At 41.6% G+C, this 17,269-nt stretch overlaps 1 long non-coding RNA gene across 1 annotated transcript; it reads left to right on the forward strand.

Annotated features, from left to right (window-relative positions):
* The first annotated feature begins 1,881 nt into the window (after window positions 1-1,881).
* LOC131909506 (uncharacterized) lies at window positions 1,882-14,742 on the forward strand. The gene is made up of 3 exons (XR_009378868.1): window positions 1,882-2,022; window positions 4,158-4,241; window positions 7,089-14,742. It is a non-coding gene; the product is annotated as an uncharacterized LOC131909506 (long non-coding RNA).
* The last annotated feature ends 2,527 nt before the right edge of the window (window positions 14,743-17,269 follow it).

The following is a 17,269-nucleotide window of genomic DNA, read 5'->3' on the forward strand; positions in this document are numbered from 1 at the left end:
CACCAATGCATTAAAAAAAAAAAAAAAAAAAAAAGACCAGGTATTCTTCAGCCCAATTTTGAGACGTAAAAAATACAAACTTAACCAAGTAAGTTGGGATTCAGACGGCAGAGGTGGGAGGGTTGCTGAAGGTTTAATGTACATGTTGGAGAGATGGCTCAGCAGTTAAAGAGTTCTTGCTCATGCAGGGCCCCAGGTGTGATTCTCAGCACTTGACATGGTGATTCACAAGACTCTGTGACTCCAGATCATAGGCTTTGACACCCTTTTCTAACTTCCTCAGGCACCAAGCAAGCAAGTGGTACATGTACATGCATATATATATATATGCATATATAAACATTTACATAAAGTAAATATTTACAAATATATTTAAAATAAAAGTAGATAAGAAACATGGATATGGGTATATTAAATAGAGGGCTGAGGCTAGAGCCCAGGTGAGTGCTTGCCTTATGTGCATGAAGGTCACTGCACACAAAAATCAGGCAGGAGTTACTGAACGTTACTGAACATCATTCCTCACCCCATGTAAATAGGAAGCAAACAGCACTGTTCTACAGTGGTCATCTGACCCCCTGGTTAAGTGAGTTAAGGATGGACAAGACTATTTCTGCCTGTTCTCTGGGCTTTAGCTTAGCACAGGCCCCATTGCTTGAAACTGCTCATTTGAATTACTGTTGTCTGTACATCCCTGTGTTCCTACTCAGTCCTGTACCTCACCATAGCCCTCCTTTGCAGCTCACCGTTCAGCTGACTTCAGTTTGCTATGGCTTTCTAACTGGGTTCAGTAATATCTAGGTAACTACAACGACTCTTTCCCATTTGTACCAACTCTGTCTGGATGCAGTTAAACAAACATCTTTGAACATAGAGGTTTATGTAATCCTTTGTCGGTGGTCTGTAGCCTACATATATACATAGACACAATACTGTGTGAAGCATAATGATCTGATACACAGTTAACACTGGAAAAAGAACATGTGTTTGGGCTGAGGACATAGCCAGTATGGTGGATGACCTGCTACCTAGTGAATGAGGCCAGCCTGTACAAGGTCTTTGCCATCTGCCAGCTACAAAGGGAAATCAAGGCTGCTTGTAAAGTTGCAGCCAATGAAGCAATGTAGCTTGTGAATTTATTATTACTCAATAGATTCTGACATTGTGGAAATACACAACCATGTTTTGTCTGAACCCACAGAAAGTTCAGCCTAGGAATCTGGATTTAATAAATGGGCCAGATGATAAACCTGTTGTTTAGCAAGCACTGCTTACCCAGGAGAACTCTCGTCATAGCATGGAAGAGTAACATAATGCTATGTGCCTTCCCTACCTCTCCTGGAACCATCGCTAAAGGATCTTTAAATCCTACAGTTGGAAGAAACAAAATTGCCATTAAACCTTTTCTCACTCAGCGGACAGGCCCTCAAAGGTGAGGAAAACTGCGCTCCCGTGTTGACCTTTAAACAGCAGGCTACGTTGAGGCTTTTAAGATTCTAAGTGGGTCAAAATTTGAAGAACTGAAACCATGAAACTGTTCTTCTGGGTGTAATATTAGCCCGGGGATAAAAATCCTTTAGACCAAGACAGAAATTACTAGTAACTATTTATTTTAACGGTAGTTTAAAATAGTTATTCGGCCTTGCCACACTATCTTACTGGAAAATGAGACTGCCTCCGTGCGGACTTTTTTTTTTTTCCTCAAGTGAATTACAGTAACCACTTTCCTCTTTAACTTCAACCTGAGCATACAGCTCCAACAACAAAAAAATAGAACCAGAGAGGGAAAGCGTGCTGATTGATGTACCTTCCAGCCAATCTGCGACGGAAGGAGAGCGCGCGAGCAAGGTGCTATCCAATCAGCACTCAGAGGCGGGGCGGGACCTTTCGCGTCTCCGCCCCGGGGTTGGCGGCTCGGAGAAGGAGGAAAGATGGCGGAGTGAGGCGTTACCCGGGCGGCTGGCCTCCGGGCCCGGGCGGGCCTCCCGCGAGAGGCCGAGTACTTGTGCGGGACCGTGTGAGGTGAGCCGAGAAGGCCGTCCGTTCACCGGGTGACGAGCAGCCGGTGGGGCGGCGTGGTACGGGGCGGGATGGCGACGAGCCTAATGCGGGAGCCGGCGGGGCCTGGGCGGTACAGGGCTTTCCCTTGCCGCCGCGTCGGGTCGGCCCGCGCCGCCTCCTGGGATGTGGCCGCGGCGTCCTTCCGTTCCCGCGCTCCACGCCCTTCCCTGTGCCCTTCGCTTTGGCCGCTGTGTGCTTTAACCCAGCCCTCCACGATCGCACTCGCGCGGGCTGTGTCTGGAAGGCGCGGGGTTCATCGCCCACTTATTTCTCTAGGAATACCTATCTCCGTATTGTTTTTGACATCTGCGGTGACCTGTTACCGAAGGCGTCCTCAGTTAAGGTAACAATGAGGCCTGTTGCAGCTCTGGGTGTTTGGTGTCCCCAGCGCGTTGACCTTGAGATGTGAGGTAACAGGCTCCCTCTGGTATCACCCTCTGGGTGTGTATTACAGATAGGCCCTTCAGCCTTTACCTCTGCTCGCACCTGCAAACTTTTATGACCGTAGTAAGCAGCGTTGTCCTTGTACGCCCTGATAATGTCCTTATGGCGCATTAATTTCGGCTGACAGTGAAAGTCACCGTTGTTGAAATCTTACCCAGAATTAAGGGGAACGGTTTACGATGCTTTTTTTTTTTTAAAAATTATAAATTTTTAAGAACTATAGTTTTGGAAATACTGTTAGAATATTATTTGTGTAGCTGGAGTGACTACAAAGTATTAGTATTCTAAGATATTTGTATTCGGTTCTTATTTCATTTTATGGGGCAGCTCTGTAATTTGGGGCCCCTTTGTTGGCTCTCAGTTAAATTCTTCATAGGTCTGTGCTTCTGATTTCTGGATTGGTGAGGCATATGCTGGGTGTGTTGGTGCAGAGGCCTGGAATATGTGTGGTGTGTGTGTGTGTGTGTGTGTGTGTGTGTGTGTGTGTATGTGTATGCACAGTTACACTTTTTTTCCCCTCCAGAAATACTCCACGGTATCATAAATTATTATTATTTTTTCTATTTATTTTTATTTTATGTACATTGGTGTTTTGCCTGCATGTATGTCTGTGAAGGTGCCAGATCCCCTGGAACTGGAATTACAGACAGTTGTGAGCTGCCATGTGAGTGCTGGGCATTGAACTCTGGTCCTCTGGAAGAGCAGTCAGTCCTCTTAACCGCTGAGCCAACTCTCCAGCCCCCTAGTATCATAAATTCTAAGTGTTGGATAAAAGCTTCAGAACTACTTCTCCAAAAATGTTGATGTTTTTAAACATTAGTTCCACTGTAGGTAGACAGAAAGTGACTTTATGGTTATTCTTTTTTTCTTTTCTTTCGAGACAGGGTTTCTCTGTGTAGTTTTGGTGCCTGTCCTGGATCTGACTCTGTAGACCAGGCTGGCTTCAAACTCACAGAGATCCTCTTGGCTCTGCCTCCCGAATGCTGGGAAGAAAGGCTTGCACCATCACCTCCCGGCTGGTTATTCTTTTAGAATACTTATTTTTATTTATTTATTTATTTTTTTTTAATTTTTTGGTTTTTCGAGACAGGGTTTCTCTGTGTAGCTTTGCGCCTTTTCCTGGAACTCACTTGGTAGCCCAGGCTGGCCTCGAACTCACAGAGATCCTCCTGGCTCTGCCTCCCGAGTGCTGGGATTAAAGGCGTGCGCCACCACCGCCCTGCTTAGAATACTTATGAGAGTGTATTTTTCTTAGAATGGTTGTATAGGAATACTTGTAGTATTAGTAATGGCTGTGTATATCCTTGCTTAGGTGGTTTGAATAAGAATACCCCCCTCCCCCCCATTGACTCATGGTTGAATACTTGGTCCCAAGTTGGTGGAACTGTTTGGGAAGGATTAGGTCTTAGAGGTGTGTATCACTAGGGTCAGGCTTTGAGGGGCCAAAAGACCCAGAGTCATTCCTGTTGAGTCTCTCTCTCCCTCCTATTTGCTGTGAGAGATGTGAGCTCACTGTTGCTACCACCATGCTTTTGCTCTGCCATCATGGACTCTGACCCTCTGAAACTATAAGCTCACTTAAATGATGGTGTCTTATCACAGCAATAGAAAAGAAGCTACAACACTTACCTTTCTGTTCTTTTTATTTTCAGGAACCTTAGCACACAGGATGAATATTTTCGTGACCTTAGGTGCTTTTATATTCAGCTCAGAATTCTGAACTCAGGACTTGGCAAGTAAGTAGTAATGGGATAATCATTCAAATACTGTTATAGCAATAGAATTAAAACACTAAACTGTTAACTTCAGCAGCAGATAAATATAAAAATGACTACAAGCCAGACACTATGGCACATGTTTATTCTCAGCGCTTGGGATTTGGGAAATTGAGGTGAAGATTGAGTTTGAAACTAATCTGGGCTACATAGTAAGACATTTGTTTTAATAAATAAAACCCAAAGACCATTGGGCAGTGGTGACGCACCTTTAATCCCAGCACTTGGGAAGCAGAGGCAGAGGCTGGCAATCTCTGAGTTCGAGACCAGCCTGGTCTACAGAATGAATTCCAGAGCAGCCAGGGCTACACAGAGAAACCCTGTCTCAAAAAAAAAAAAAAAAAAAGAGGGCTAGAGAGGTGGCTCAGAGGTTAAGAGCAGTGACTGCTCTTCCAGAGGTCCCGAGTTCAATTCCCAACAACCACATGGTGGCTTACAACCATCTGTAATGAGATCTGATGCCTTCTTCTGACCTGCAGGCATATATGCAGGCAGAACACTGTATACATAATCAATCAATCAATCTTTTAAAAAAAAGGCTTTAAAAAAAAAAAACCAAAAGACCGAGTCATTGGTAATTATTATCTATCATGTGTGTGTGTTTGTGCAAACTTGCACATAGGCTCATGTGACCACACATATATTTTATTTATTTATTTTTTCCCCAGAGCTGAGGACCGAACCCAGGGCCTTGCGCTTGCTAGGCAAGCGCTCTACCACTGAGCTAAATCCCCAACCCCTCTATTTTATATTTTAACCAAAGCAGATACAGTAAGATGATAAATCACTTACCCAACCAATAATTTCATTTCGTACAGAAAACGTTCATATTTAATTAAATTGAAAAATATAAACTGATTAAAAAATAAATGTCATTTGTGTGTGTGCGTGTATATATGTTAGAGTGTGCTGTGGAGTTTAGGAGTTGATGTCAAGTGTCTTCATCGTATTCTCTCCACCTTATTTTTTAGGTAGTTTTCTCACTAAACCTGGAGCTGACCAGTTTTGGTTAGACCAGCTGGTTAGTTAGCCCCAGAGATCTTCCCATCTCCTTCCCAGCACTGGGATTATGCTCATGTGCTGTTCCGTGAAGCTGGGATCCAAACTCATTTGAACAACAGGCACTTTACCAAATAAGCCATGTTCTCAGCACCCACTTCAATTCTATTATTTTTATTTTGAGGTAATAAGGATCAAAACCAGGACCTTAGTGGCACATGCCTTTGGTCCCAGCACTGGGTAAGCAGAGGCAGGCAATTCTCTTGGGTTCAAGGCCTCTGCTCTACATAGAGTTAGAGAAGGCTATACAGTGAGACACTGTCTCCAAAACCAAAACAACTTCGTAAAAACAGTTCAGTAGCTGGGCGGTGGTGACGCACGCCTGTAATCCCAGAGCCAGGCAGATCTCTCTGAGTTCGAGGTCAGCCTGGTCTACAGAGTGAGATCCAGGACAGGCACCAAAACTACACAGAGAAACCCTGTCTCAAAAAAAAAAAAAACAAAAAAAGGAAAAAAATTCAGTAATTAAAAGGCTGAAGCGGGAGAATTGGGAATTCAAGGCCAGGCTGGCTGACACAGACAGACCCTATCATAATACAACCAGTCAGCTAGCCAACAAAGACCATTGTAGGGCCTAGAGAGTTGCCTCAATGGTTAAAAGCATTGGCTGTTCTTTCAGGGACCTCCAGATTCTACTCCTAGCACCCAATGACACCCAACACCTTCTTCTGACATGATGGGCATCAGGCATGTATGTAGTGTAAATACATGCAGGAAAACACTCATACATAAATAAATATTATTAATCAAATAAACAGAGAACTGAAGACTGGAGTTGATGGCTTGCTTAGGATGCAAGGTCCTAGGTTTTTGTTTTTTCGGTGGTTTTTGTTGTTTGTTTGTTTGTTTTGGTTTTTGGTTTTTTCAAGACAGTTTTTCTCTTTGTAGCCCTGGCTCTCCAGGAATTTGCCATGTAGACCAAGTTGACTTAAATATGTGGTGATCCTCTTGCTTCTGCCTCTCAGGCGCTAGGATTATAGGCTTATGCCACTATAATCTGCTGAAATGGTGTTTAATGGACGCAGGATTTTACTTTTACTTTTATTATTATTTTAAACTATCCTATGGTTTGAACCCAGGGCTTACCTTATGCTACAAAAGCACTCTATCAGTTTGGTACTGGTGATGCACACCTTTAATCCTAGCACTTAAGAGGTAGAGACAGGTGGATCTCTGTGAGTTTGAGGCTAGCCTGGTCTGCAGAGCTAGTTCCAGGACAGCCAAGGCTACCCAGAGAAACCCTGTCTCGAAAAACCAAAAACAAAACAACAAAACCAAACACTTTATCATTAAGTTATGACTTGTGCTGCCCAAGAGTTTTTTTGTTTGTTTTAATTAAACATTTTTTTCTTTTTGGATTTACCTTATGTGTATGAATGTTTTCCCCACATGTGTGTGCCCTGTTATAATCCACCACTGGATGTTGGGAACTGAACTAGGGTCCTCTGCAAGCACAAGTGTTCTTAACTGCTGAGCCATCTCCAGCCTCATGAGGTTTCATTTTGAGGGATAGAAAAGATGTCATTAGTTTATGGCACGGTCTCATTACCTATGTCTCAGCCTGGCTTTGAACTCTGTAATCCCTGTGCCTGAGCCTCAGTACTGCAAGCTACAAGTGAACACAGCACACCTAACTAAAATATTCATGTGTGCATGTGTGTGTATGTTTTAAATACTGATTTTAAACGTAAGTTTACATAGGAGTCCCTGTCCTAATCTTCCTATTTGAAATTTGATGTTTTTTTCCAGGAATGTCTGTGTTGTCTTCTCAGTGGGGCGTCCTGGTTCTTTGATCCAGCTGCTTCCCTTGGTGAAATGTGGGTGTCTTTCTACACACACTTCCATGGTTTGGAATGGAGAGACTGCTCGCCTGCCTGCCTTTCCTTAACGCCATCTCACTCAGCAGAAAGGAGTCTGGGATGCAGCTGTCCTGCTGAGTTCAGGAGAAACCAACTAGCCTGAGGCTTCTGCTGCAGTTCCTTCATTAGAAAGACACCATTTGCAAGTGGAAGGAAGGTGTTTAATTGGAAACAGGTGCTTAGGTTGTGCATCGTGAATTCTTCCTTTTAAAAGCTCCAAACAACAAAACTAAACAAATGCCAAGTGTGGGTGACTTCAGGTTTCATTTTGATTTGTTTTTAAGTCTGCCAGTTTTAACACTATTATAAGCACAGTTGAGACTGCAGTGGTAAATTCCAAATATTCATTATAATTGGAGGTGAAAGAAACATCAACTAACTCCTAGCTCACCCTTTGACAGAATTTCCTGGACAAAAACAAGTCTCTGTTATGATAAAAGCAAAAGGCAGGATACCAAGGTTGCTTTCTTACGGGGGTGAAACCATTGCAGTGTGTGTGTGCAGAGTCACATTTTTATGTGTATAAATCCACATTTTCTAACAGGATTTTTCTCTTGGAGAAGAAAGCTGTCATTTATGAGAAGGCTTCAGACAGTTTGATGGTCTTAAGTGTTTGAGCTTTGTCTGTTTTGCTTTGTTTTTTTCATCCTTCTCAGGAAGGACCAGCTAGGCCTGTGGCTAGTTGGGAGTGGGAAGAGAACAGGCTGGGGTGATGCTTGCCTCATACGGCCAGTGCTTGGGAGGCTGAGGCAGGAAGATCAGAAGTTCGGGTCCAGCTTTGGCCACATGGTGAGACTGTCTCAAAAACAGCAGAAAAGAAAAGAAAAATGAGCCCAGTAACACCACTTTTGTTTTCCGAGATTATATTCTTTTTTTGTGGAATCCCATGTAGCACATGAGACTTCGGTTTTCCATGTGGCTGTGGCTGAAGGAAAGTGACATGTGTGATATGTGATGGACCCTATGGTATAACTCGCCTTCCACTTTGAATATACAGGAGTGAAGGAAAAAATAACTCAAAGGGGGCGTGTAAATCCTCTTCTGAGAAAAAGAAGCCGCGATGTCTAATGTAGCAGCATCTGACTTTTTAGATTTTTACATTATGTAGTTGCATTTGTTATAAAAGCATAAATAACCTTCATCCCAAGATGGGTACTTGGACATTTATTTTTCTAGGTGATAATGTAATGTAAGGCTGAAATTCTGGGACTCAGGTAAATTTTCCCAGTTTGAATTGAACTTTCTTACCAGAGAATGGATCTCAGAAGCAATGTTCCCAGTCCTGTGGTCGGTTCACTATACTCTTGGAAGAAATTCAGGATCTGAACAAAACTTCAAATAAGAAAAGCGGGTCAAATAAGAAGTGTGGACCTTGTTCCAAGTGACTGTAGATTTAGAGGAAATTCAGGTTCAGGGTTGGGAAGACCTTGAGAAAACTAGTTCCAATAAGAAATGATGTGTGTTCATTTTTCCTTTAACAGTTATGAGGAACCATCATGAAAACCTCTCTTTGCTTCCAAATCAACAGAAGTCTATTTTATGGGATGCCAGGCTTTTACAAGGGAGTGAACTGTTGTTTTCAATGGTTGCCAATAGAGAAGGAATTTTAAGGTTGCTAGAGTTAGGAACAGGTGCTGTTGGAGCTGATTTCTGGAACCATTTCCCAGTGCTGTGAATTTGAGTCATAGAAATGATCAAAATTAGGAAATGTTGAACATTCTAATGGTTATTCAGATTGGGCAACAAATTTGAATTTATACAAAAGCTTTTTTTATAAAATACTTATTATAAATAACCTTTTAATGAGAGCAAATAATGATTAAACACTAGAGAAATACAGAGTGAAAGGTAACCTAAATTGCTAGGCTTGGTAGCCCACACCTGTAACCACAGCAGTTTGGAGGCTGAGACAGGATGATTGGCCACAAGATCAAGGCCAGCCTGAATGACAGACCCTGTCTCAAAATGAAACAAAAATATAACCCAATTTTTCTCTCTTTAAGTACCCCAGCCACTTATATTTTCATTTAGAAGACAATGGAAACTAGCTGGTGACCCAGCATCTCATAGATGCCTTTGGGCAACTTTGTGGGATATGGCCCTTGGGCAGGGCTGTCAACACCAAGGAGGTGCCATCTTTTGCTCCAGATTCTTCGGGTTTGTAGCTTAAACCTTCAGGTGTTGAGTGTGCTTTATCAAAGATGCTCCTGTGCCCTGCATTGTTAGCACCAGATGGCATTTCACACCTGGGGACATGCCAGTTGTGGTTGCCTGGTGTGCGGTACATTTCCATTTCATAGTCTTGCTTGGGTTTTCTTACTAGCAGCAAAAACTACCATTTTAGAGCTGTGCTTCCAACTGTAGCCGGGCCTCCTCCCTTCTCCATGTAAGCTGGCAGTTTTTCTTTTGGAGTTATTAAACAAAAACGGGATATGTGCAATATAAATATATATATATGTATATTTTAATACTTGTGGACAAGTGTTACAAGTTGTTTAAGAACAACAAAATCACCAATGTCTTCCATTTTGAGATGTGTATAGTTTTGTAAGCAGTAGTGCTTGGTAGCATATTGTAGTGCCATGTTAGGGGTTAGTGCATGAATTTAGTATAATTTTAAACTTCAGGATGAAATATTGATAATAACTAGTAGTGTAAAAAGAGTGGAAAATCCTTGACCTTTACTTTTTTCGTGTATGAATCTGTGATATTCTCCCTGGGGATAGGAGATAAAGGCCAAAACAACTAATGTCTGAACAGAAATGTGGGTTCACATTGAGAAACATTGTGCTTAGGGAAATGTTAGCCTTTCACAAAGTAGCACTGCCTTTGCAGCTTTTCAGTCCTCAAGGCAAGGCCTCATTTCATGGTTAAGTCTTGCTCTCTTAGTTTGAAGCTAGCTTGTTCTTACATTGTCTGTTTTATATGTCTTGGGTTCATTTTCCCTATTTGTGTCCAGAGAATTATTTTCTATTTTGCATGTCTGAGATGCTATGCTAATTGCTTTGGAATGTTTAATCTGTGGCCATTTCCTTTCCTGTTTGCAGCATGTGTGTTAATTGCAGAACCTTGTCAGCAGTTTGGAGTATCCTGTACTCTAGGCTTTTTTCTACTTTCCTTATGGAAATAAAGTAGTTGCTTTGTTTTAAAAAAGAAAGTTTTCAGTAAAATGGAATTCCTACCTCTAAAAGCTGCCTAGGAAACTTGGAAGTAACAGTTTTCTGGAGTGTTGTAGGTTGTTGTGTTTTGTTTTGTTCTAATTTTAGAATTAGAGCCTGCCAGATGTGGTGGTGCATTCCTGCAGTCCCAGCATTTGGGAAGCTGAGGCAGGAGGATCAGGGGTTCAAGGTTATCCTTTGCTGTATAGTGAATTGGAGGTTAACCTGAGCTACATGAGATCCTGTCTCAGAAAACCAAAAGAAAAGAGAGTCTAGGACTTATTAACATGCATTACATTAGTATGATAGAAAATGTAAAACTGTTTTTAATGTGACTTTTTTTTCCCCCACAGACTAGGTATGAGTCTAGTAAGGGACCCAGGAATAGATCCCCGTAGAATATCAAGTAGGTGGCCAGCGCCTGGGAGAATCTGCTTCTGAAAAGCATTTCAATTTAAGAAACAAAGGAAAAATTAAAAAAACTTGAAAAAGTAATGCATATAAAGTAGCACAGTATATAGGAAAGGATATTTCCTATTGCAAAAAATAAAAGCCATAAATGAACTAAAAATGTTGAGGAGGTGGAATTTAGTAGCAATAACAGTTTCTCATGTATAGTAATTTGTGTTCACAGAGGTGTATGGTTGAGTACTTACTATTTGAATTTGTGGACCTCTGCAGTCTCACAGAGTCCACAAAAGGAAAATACATCCTAAGTTAAAAAGCATTTAAAACTATGAATGTATATGAATATATCTGCGTGAAAAATACCAACTTTCATATATGTGTTAAAGACCCTATTTTGTTTCCCTAGAGTTTACAGCTGTTGAAATCTTTCTAGTGCTTAATCTGGAAACAAATGTACTTCTACAATCCCAGTGAAGCCAACATGTAGGGATCTTGCTTAAATTGTTTCTATTAATAGTTATTTACTGTGTAGAATGATGTATGCTTTGTAACCTTTGTTCATGGGCTTCCTGGCTACTTTTCCAAAAGGAAAAGGTTGTGTGATTGGTGTGTTGGAGGAAGCGGGGGAGCCTCAAGAACTTGCTGGTTTTTCCTTGTACTTAGGATGAAGAAAGTTAGGAGTTAAAGGTAAACAAAATGACTGGGCAGTACCCAGGCTGGGGGTTGTCTGTATGTCTGATACATGTATGTAATGAAGCTTATGGCCTGTGTGTGACTGCATAGTTTTTAACAAGGAGAACCCAGCAAACTCATTCTCTTCTCGATCTGAGGAATCACACAGCTCACATCAAGATACAAGAGTGGAACTGGGGTGATTCCTCACTTCCTTTACCTCATGTCCATCGTAGCTACTTGAACAGTGAAAAGATCTGGGTCTGTGTTCCTTGGTTTTCCCAGGGGAAAAAAGTTAAAGAGTAGTTTTGTAGATCTCAGACTCTCTTGAATTATTTTATTACAAGCCTAAGGGGAGGGGAAAGGCTATACTGAGTATAGTTTCTCTTTAAATGTCCTGTCCTGTCCATGTTAGGTTTTGGGACAACCAAGCAATATTCAGACACCTGCATGATCATGGAGACATGGCTAATTCAATTACATCAGAAATTACCCTTAACAGCCATGTTTATGGTTCTAAGTGTAAAACTATGCTACAAGATTTTGTGGTCTCAAAAGTATGTAGGTAATTAGTATTCGGTCTTTCTGTAGTCTCTTGTTCACTCTTTATGTACCTGTGATATGCAAAATATGAAGAGACCCCCTAGCCTTCAGGAGTTTACATTCTCATGGTGCTGTAGATGCAAGCAAACTGTCTCTAGTTTATTTAGAACATTGCTTGGCTATTAATTATACCATTTTGGAAGAACCCCTTGACCAAGAGTTTTAAAATGCAGAGGGCTATGCTAAATTTCAGGGCATTACTGCTTGAGTTTACATTGTTGTAGCTCTGCTCCTTACCTTTCCCCAGGGAGCTGTTCATTAATGTGAATCAGAAAAGAAACCATTCTGCCTAAGTATCCTACCACCCCTACAGCTCTCAGTAAGTGGCCCAGAAAACTTACTGCTCCCTGAAGACAGTCACCTCAGTTCCTTTTTCCCAGGGCTTTCAACTTATTCTTTATCCTCAAAGGGCCAGGATTTCTAGCTAAGCCTTTTAGAACTAAACAGAAGTCTTCAGTTTAGCCTTTTTGTATATGACTTATTTCTGTTTTGAAGCAGCATTGTAGTAGATAAATGTACCTGACTGCATCTCTAAAGAATTTGACTGACAATATTCAGTTGAATTTGCATGTATCATTGCTTTTCCCCCAGTTCTGAATCAAAGGGTTTGCATGTTTATTAAAACCAGGCCTGGTTGAAAGTGTAAGCAATAGTAGCAGGCCCATAACTGATTCTAGAATGCTAACATTTTAATGCATGGTTGAATTTTCATTATTAGGTAGTTACTAGTAATTTTCTATATGCATTTATCAATAATGAAGCAATAGATACTTGAACCAATAGCTTGGTTTTATTGTTTGAATTATTTTTGTTTTCTAATTAAAGATTGTCTTGCTTCCATTGAAAAATGGGAAGTACAAGATAAATAAGGGGCAACCACAAGACATTCAAACTATTAGGAATACAGCAAGCAATGCTTGCTCTGTTTCCTAGCTATATTTATTCCCAAGCATGTTTGCAAATACAAGATAAACTAAGCATGTTGAATAAGCTGCTATAACAGAATGGTGCAGGGTTCCAGAAGAGTCGGGACATAGACTAAGTAGGGTCATCTTACTTCAGAAATAAGTGTTCAGTTTGCAAAACAACCAGCTATGGGACTTGCTCGATTAGGTTTATGTAGACTAAGTTTGGGATTTCTTAAAACTATAGATTAAGCCAGATGCATGCTCTGCGGTCCCTGAATAGGCAGAAGCCAGCCTTAGTGCCATAGCTAGACTCCTTTGCAGGAGGCAAATTAGTATCTTGGAGGTGTATAGCATCAGTGTGCACATACTTCGGTTTTTCAGTAATGAGGCATCTGATCTGGAAGGTACTGATACGGACCATCTGTAAGGGACCCAGCACTCAGAGGGTCTCTGCAGAGTTACGGAAGTACTGCCGTTGCTGTTTTGATTGCACTTGTTGCTGCATTTACAGCCATTGAGCTACAGTTTCACTCTAGATGAGATGGTCAAAGTGTGGATCTTGCCTAAAACTTTTGATTCCTGATGGACAGGAAAAGTTTCTCTTCTTCCAAAAAAGATGTGTATTTAGGTGAACAAAGATGGTGAAAGGAGCAGAAGTGTCATCTAATGGCAGAGCGTTTAGCTGAGAAAAGGGTTCAGTTGCCAGCACTGCCAAAACCCATGGTGGAAGCTAAGAACCGCTTAGACTTCTTGACTTGGAAATGATCCAAGCAACAAATAGTTTTGACAAATAATGAAAAGTATTTATAATGTGTGAAAGACCTAAATAGAATTCAGATAAAACTGTTTCACTGGGTTTAATCCAATTTACCTGTTACATGATGGAAAACTAGTTTGAGATTGATTTTAACCTTTTCTGTGGAGCTTTGCTATGGACGTCACCTAGAATGGTACTTCCATCGTTCAGAACTGAATTAGAGTTGTCAGTGTGGTGTTTGCTTCTGACTGAAATACAGGAATGGAGGTGTGTGATGTATCCCAAATAAAAATGTTCTTTGCCTCTTACTGATATATCTGCTAACCAAGAAAGATGTAAGGTCAGAGTTCTTTCTTCTAACACTCGCTTCCTAATAGTCCACTAAAGTCAATTAAAACAGATCACACAGGAAAATTAAATGTATATTTGGTAGAGCTCAGACTTATAAACACCTTCAAAGTCAGAATATACTTACGATTACTGATATTTTCTAAACATTCTGACACCTTTGGTAATGGTGTGCTATGTCCTTAATTTAAATGTGCTTTTTTTTGTTTGTTTGTTTGTTTGGCTTGGGATATAGCTCTTGGAGAACACTTAGGCCCTGGGGCCAGTCCTCAGCACTGACACCCCATCCCAAGGATCAAACAGATATTCTTTCTGCCAGCATGTTATCAGTCTTTAAACATTACTAGTCTGGGCATTAACCTTAACCCACCCATTCTTGTAAGGAAAAGGATTACGAACATTCAAGGAATCTCCCTGACAGTGGAGTGACGTCTGCCCTTCAAGCACAGGTGTTGCTGTTTGCTTGCTCTTCCGTGTTATCTTCCATTGCGCCATTGATGTATACAAGGTGATGTAAAAGAGCTTCACTGAATGTTTGAAGCACTACAAAAGGCAGCTTCTTAATCTATGCATCTTTGGGAGTTTTGAAGACATTTGACTCCTTGGAAAAGGAACTGTTTTGAGAGTTTGAAACTGCACCTGTATGTGTATGTTTTTAGCAATAAAGCATGAGCTGAGAATGCACTGAAATTTCATTGTGTGCTCTTACTTTGAAATGGGTAATTTCAGATAGTGTTGTAAGTTACAATGGGAAAAGAGGCCTTTCCATGGGCCCTTGTTGAAGTGGGCTTTAGGTGTCTTTCTGTTATCATTTAAGGGATAGGATTGAGACAAGGTCACCTTGGCTGGCCTTGAACTCAGAGATCTCTGCCTCTGCCTTTTTGAGTGCAGGATTAAAGGTGTATATCACCACCTTAGTTTTTATTTTTATTTTTTTCTGGGTTTCTTAATACCTTAGTTGTGGTGGTTTCTGGTCTGTGTTGCCCAGTGGTAACATAACCATCTGAAGAGAAGGACCATCACACTTTAATTTTAAATTTCCCTTTTAGGGACCACCTTATGTTTCATCTCGATAAATCCTTTGTTGTGGGATAATCTTTTTGTACACTGTGACGATGTGTCTCTGCCAAGGCACCTTCTGATTGGTTTAATAAAGATCTGAATGGCCAATAGCTAGGCAGGACAGGATAGGTAGGATTTCGGGGTGGGGAGGGGACGGAATTCCAGGGAAGAACCAGGCCGAGATTCGCCAGCCAGAATTAGAAGAAGTCAGACGTAACTGAGGCACGTGGCAGGAAATAGATTAAAAGGGTTAAGTTAAGTTACAAGAGTTAGTTGGGAACAAGCCTAAGCTAAGGCCAAGTTTTCATAGTTAATAAGTCTCTGTGTCATTATTTAGGAACTGGAGGTCCAAAGAAAGACCTGTTATAATCCTTAAGTTTCTGTTAAGATTCTAAACAGAAGGATAAAACTATTCATTCCACTAAGTTCTTCCCATGAGAAATGTTGAAGTTGGTTTTATTCTTCAGCTAAGACAGCAAAAGAGGCAACTTACACGTTAAACTTGGCTGTAAGAACAGTGCCGGACCAAGATTCCACAGGTATAGGGCAGAGGGCTACCAGGGACTGTGGTTTGAAGTAAGACTGTCTCTTAGGGTTGATCTTTGCTGTCAGATGGTAAAGTTCCAGATCCTGAGACAAATTAATGACAGCAGTATACCAAGCACTCACTGTACCACTGTCCTCCAGCATCCTTATTTCTGCTCCTGCAGCCCTACAGGTGCTCCTTTGCTTATACCTCTTTCTGCTCAGGCTGTGCATTTGCTGCTTCTCCATTTACTCCATGTTCCTGTTACATGAATTTGTACAGGGAGGATGATGCTAAGGCCCAGAGTGAAAGTCATTTATAAGATGCACTGATTTTGTTATTTAACAAGGTGTGTGTGTGTGTGGTTTTTTTGAGACAGGGTTTCTCTGTGGTTCCAGCTGTCCTGGAACTTGCTCTGTAGACCAGCCTGGCCATGAACTCACTGAGATCCCGCCCACCTATGCTTCCCAAGTGCTGGGATTAAAGGTGTGCGCCACCAATGCCCAGCACTAGCTTTTTTTTTTTTTTTTTTTTTGGTTTTTCGAGACAGGGTTTCTCTGTGTAGCTTTGCGCCTTTCCTGGAACTCGCTTTGGAGACCAGGCTGGCCTCGAACTCACAGAGATCCGCCTGGCTCTGCCTCCCGAGTGCTGGGATTAAAGGCGTGCGCCACCACCGCCCGGCAACACTAGCTTTTTTTAAAGAAAGATTATTGGGCTGTAAGAGCTCAGCAGATAGAGACATTTGCTCCTAAGCCTGACCTTCATTTGATATTCAGGACCCTAGCTGTAGGAAAGAAATGACTCCCATAAGTTAACATGTCTCCAGACATGCACACAGAACAAATGTAAAAACAGATTCCAAACTGGATGTAGTGGTGTGTGTCTGTAATGCTGGCACTTGGGAGGTAGAGGCAGAAGGATCAGTTCAGATTCTTACTATGGAACTGGTCTGAAGCCAGCCTGGAATACAGTAAAGGAAGATGTTACAAACTTCAAGATAGGCTGTTGTCAAATAAAGAGAAACAAGCAAGCTACTGGCTTTTATTACCTGACTGCTCAAGGACGAGAATTTTTAGCATTGTGATGAGCAGCATTTACTGGTAAATTCCACACAATATCTATGTTACAGATATTGGCATCCACACCTGTGACATGGGCCTTCCTCAAACCTTGATAAGGCTATTATATTTTTGATTTCCTATAATTGCGTTTTCACAGCTTTGTATGACATGGGCCTCCGTCAAACCTTGTAAGAACATCAGCCTATTAATGGTGTGTGTGTGAAGGGGTGGGTCTTTCTTTCTTTTTTTTTTTTTTTTTTTTTTTTTGGTTTTTTTCAAGACAGGGTTTCTCTGTGTAGCTTTGTGCCTTTCCTGGAACTCGCTTTGGAGACCAGGCTGGCCTCGAACTCACAGAGATCTGCCTGCCTTTGCCTCCCGAGTGCTGGGACTAAAGGCGTGCGCCACCACCGCCCGGCGGGGTGGGTCTTTCTTTAAAGAGTCAAGTGGAATTATAAAAACGTATCCAAGCACTCATTTTTTAATCTTTGGGGGGTGGGGTAGGACAGGGTTTCTCTGTGTAGTCCTGGAACTCCCTTTGTAGATCAAACAGAGATCCTGCCTCTGCCTC

The sequence above is a fragment of the Peromyscus eremicus genome, chromosome 4 (genome assembly GCF_949786415.1).
Source record: "Peromyscus eremicus chromosome 4, PerEre_H2_v1, whole genome shotgun sequence".
Taxonomy (NCBI): Eukaryota; Metazoa; Chordata; class Mammalia; order Rodentia; family Cricetidae; genus Peromyscus; species Peromyscus eremicus.